The 4,306-nt window shown below is 41.5% G+C and overlaps 1 long non-coding RNA gene across 1 annotated transcript in view; it reads left to right on the top strand.

Moving 5' to 3' along the window:
* LOC102478857 (uncharacterized) overlaps positions 1–4,092 on the top strand; it is an 8,522-nt gene extending 4,430 nt beyond the window's left edge. Inside the window, exon 3 of the long non-coding RNA XR_334606.1 lies at positions 3,519–4,092. This is a non-coding gene — a long non-coding RNA (uncharacterized LOC102478857). The remainder of the gene's footprint in view (positions 1–3,518) is intronic.
* The last annotated feature ends 214 nt before the right edge of the window (positions 4,093–4,306 follow it).

Genomic DNA, 4,306 nt, shown 5'->3' with positions numbered 1-4,306 from the left:
CTTTCTATATGGCAGACTAAACCTGAAACTATTTCTGTGAATACTATTGGGACTTGTTTTAAATTTCTGTGTCTTTTTTCTAGTATATCCATTTCCTCTCCACCTATTTTTCATTTTCTCTTCTTGATTCATCATGTTTCTTTTCTCCACTGCATTTTTAATATATTTAACATTTTATACACATACACACACACAAATTTTAAAGAGACATATAGTTATACAAGGCTCATTTTTAAGAAAAAGTAATGTACTCCAATATGAATGGACTCTCTTGGTTTTACTTTCATATTGTTAAATAACATATACTGTGGCTTTCTATTTTTCCCAGTTATAGGCATTTTATTGCAATCCTATTCTGAAATAGGAAGACATAGCATTTTCACGTACATGCCCCATGCCACCAATCTACTCACATTTCCTGTATTCTAGCTCCAACGCTACTGGCTATGTCATAATTTGGGGTGAGTTAATGTTTTGTATTTACTTTGCTATTATTGTGTAAATCCTAGCAACAGTTAAACCTTATAATTTGATCAGTTTTTCTTTGGCATTCAATTTTTTTCCCTGAAGTTAATGTGTCTTTCTTATTTATTTATTTATTTTTGGAGAGGTTTTCGCTATAGGGCGCGTGCGCTCACCAGGCAGAGAGAGACAGAGAAACAGAAAGCGAGAAATCACCCTGCGTGGTGGTGGGGGGGGTGGTCACGCCGCAATCCCTTCTCCTCCATTCTCCTCTCGGGATCTTGGGCACGCACGCACACACGCCCGGCATGAGTTTTAAGCCACCGGGTCCGGGAAGCAAACTGCCGTCTACTACGTGGGAGTCCAGCGACATAGCCATTACGCTAACTGCTGGTTCCCAAGTTAATGTGTCTTTCTGAGCTTTGCTTGATTTTCAATTTCTGATTAATGTATTCTCCTTATCTAGTCTCTGCTATGTAATGTCCTGTCCACTTTCTTTCAATGTATCAATATGTCAATCCATTCATTTATTTATTTTTGTAAGAATTATTTAATTTAATTTATTAATTAATTAATTTATTTATTTTAATTTGACCAGAGAGGGAGAGAGTGAGAGAGAAAGTGGAGAGAAAGTGAGAAGGCAAGCCGCCAGTTCTGGGACGGGACCCACAGTCAGCTATGTGGGAGTCCAGCACCCTTAACCACCTGCCGGTTCCTCAATCCATTCATTTATAAGGTAAAGTAAGTATCGCATTTACTCTGCGTCAGTCAGTATTTTAAACACTTGGAGATTTACAACATTAACAGGTAGAGATTTTGTTATTCTCTGAAGTGTGAAAGGACAGATCACAGCTAATATGCAAAAGAGCCACGTGATCTGACTCTCTCTGTCTCTCGGGTGAGAGCATGTGCCCTATAGCAAACATCTCTCTTTAAAAAAAAAAGAAAGAAAGAAAGAAAGAAAGAAAGAAAGAAAGAAAGAAAGAAAGAAAGAAAGAAAGAAAGAAAGAAAAAAGGACTGAAAGCACAAAAGTAACTTTTTCTTGAATCATTGCTTTCATGAATACTTCTCTTCTGCTTAAAACGTTTCTTCCCTTATGTCTGGGATTCAGCTGACCGGGGGGGACTCATGGCACGTGTATGTGGCCTTGGCTGTGAGTTCACTCTTGACTTTCCTTGCCAAGTCATTGCCTTAGGGCAAAACTTCCCCATTTGTTGGTGTCAGGATCTCTTAACAGTCATAAAAAGTATTGATGACCCTAAATAAAGTTTCAGAAGCATAGGGAATAAAGGGGGAAGGAGAAATTGCTTCAACAGAAAGACTGCACTCAGTAGGAATCCCAGCTCGGCCTGCGAACTGAAACTAGGGGCAAAGTGTGGGGCACAGGTTGGAAACGAAGAAAGTATTGGCGAGGTTGGCACGAGCCACATGTTACTGTACCTCAGGAAGAACTTTGAAATAAGACCTCAGAAAGAAACGTTTTTTTTTTTTTTTTTTCTCTTTATTTTTCCTTTCTTTTTTTTTTTCCTTTTTGGTCTGGGAAATGGTATAATCAAAAATAGCCCATTTGGAATCCCACTCTGGCTGCAGTCTGGAGATGTAACCCGAAAGCAAGGCTGGACGCAGCAGGATTGGAGTGGAGGCTCCTGAGGAAGTCCAGGGTGGCTTGAATAGGGCAGGTGGCGAGGAGGTTGTGGAGACATGGGGAGATCTGAGAGATATTTGGAAGATGTGACCAACACAAGTAGGAATGTGGGGGGGCAGCAAGCGAGACACTGAGATGGGTCGAGGGCAATCCCCCAGTTTCCACCTTAAGAACATTAGTAAAGTAGTGCTTTTCACTGAAATATGGAAAGGGCAGGTTTAAGAGTAGTTATGTGTTTATTCATACACAAATTTGTTAATTATGTAAAACTATCTGAGTCACATATCTCTGGATCCCAAACCTCTGCTATTACTTAACAAAGAATAATTAGCATTTGTGAAACCCTTGTTTAAGCCCTGTTATAAAGGTCTTACACAGATTAACTCATTTATTATTCATCAGAAACTTATGAGTTAGGGTTCTGTTTTCTTTTCATAAGGGTTGCCAATGTTACCTTTTACTTTTTTTTATCTTTGTCTTCTGTCTCTCTCTCTCTCTCTCTCTCTCTCTCTCTCTCTCTTATTTATTTATTTATTTATTTATTTATTTTGTTAGATGATGCATGTGTTCACCAGAGGGATAGAGGTGGGGAGAGAGAGAGAAAGCACCCCTCATTGGTCATGGTCATGGCACAATTCCTTCTCCTCCATTTCTCCATTTCAAAAGGCTTCTAGGCACAGTCACACAGGTGTCCAGCATACTTCTTAAGCCACTGGGGCTCAGGTTTAAACCAAGGCAGTCATGTGAGATCCAAGTACAGTGCTTAATGAGTGTGCTACAGCGTCCTGGGTGAGGGATTATTGTTACTCCTGTTATATATGTGTGTGTGTATGTGTGTGTGTGTGTGTGTGTGTGTATTTTTTTCCATAGGGTGTATGTGCTTGCTGGAGAGAGATGGAGAAAGAGAGAAAGTGACTAATCATCCCCCCAACTCCCCGAGGGGATGGCCACACCACAACCCCTCTCCTCCCTTCTCCTCTTCGGATATTGTGGGTGTGCATTCACATACACATGGCATGGTTTTCAGGCCACTGGATCCAGGGTTCAAACCATGGAGTCAGCCGTTGGAAGTCCAGGACCTTAACCACTGTGCCACTTACTGGCCCTGTATTTCACATTTTAGTAAACTGGAGACACAGACTGGTTACATAAACTGCTCAAGAACAGTAAGTGTTGGTGCAGAAATGTGAAGAGTCTGACTTTGTAAATGGCACAATTAAGCACTAAGATATGTTCAATCATGTGTCTGTATGTGTGTCTGTGTGTGTTCTAGCAAGTAATGGATTTAGATGCAAATAAATTGATTGTAGAATCCATTTTATTCACTGATAAGTTAATAATTTTACCTCCATTTATGCAATTACCAACTATTCAGTAACTATATTTCTCCGACTCTGTGTTAAATTAAAGTTGGAGTATGAAAAATCTAATTCACGTCCTCAAATTTATCAGTCCAAGTGGTAACAGAGAAGGTGAAAAGAAGTGAAAGACAATGGCCACCCAGTGTGACAAGTTAGGTTCAGCTGCAATGAGGGGACAGACGAAGAGCTCCTGAGTCAGACTGGAGTGGAAGAGGCTCAGGGCTGGCCCAGGAGCAAACCAGAGGCTATATTTTAGTGGACAAACAAGTCTCACACACACGAAGAAAGAAGGTTGAAGAGATTTAAAGACAGAGGGAGGCACATGTACAGAGGAAGAGAGACAACTGGAAGTGTGAAGTGGATTTGGAGAACTGCGAATTGTACTGTTTCCACCTTCCAGACCTCCGTCATGTCATAGCACACGTCAGGAAACCGAAGCTATTGATTTGACACCCTGGGCTTCCTGGCAGCTTGCAGGTCAGTAGGTATGTGGGTAGGATCAAGACGATTCTGAGATTCATGAGCATCATGACAGAACTTTTCCAGAGGATCAATGTACACATCACCAAAGGCAAAGAATAAATAAGGGTGCTAAGACAAAAGTTAAAGAAATCCATTTTACCTAAGGCAAAGCTAAACACTGGGCCCAGTCTGGTGGTGCAGGTGGTAGCATGCTGGACTGCAGAGCTGGAGGCTCCATGCTGATCCTGTTCGAATCCCTGGGCTGGTTGTGCCCTGAAGCACACAGTGCACGTGCGAATGTGCCCAAGCTCCTAGTGAGCTGGAGGACTATGGGAAGGGGGTTGCGGCATGACAAGACTGGCAAGGGTACTTTCT

This window comes from Tupaia chinensis, unplaced genomic scaffold, assembly GCF_000334495.1.
Source record: "Tupaia chinensis unplaced genomic scaffold, TupChi_1.0 Scaffold000249_1, whole genome shotgun sequence".
Taxonomy (NCBI): Eukaryota; Metazoa; Chordata; class Mammalia; order Scandentia; family Tupaiidae; genus Tupaia; species Tupaia belangeri.
Note: the sequence above shows the minus strand (reverse complement) of the source record. Positions and strands in the feature narration are given on the sequence as shown.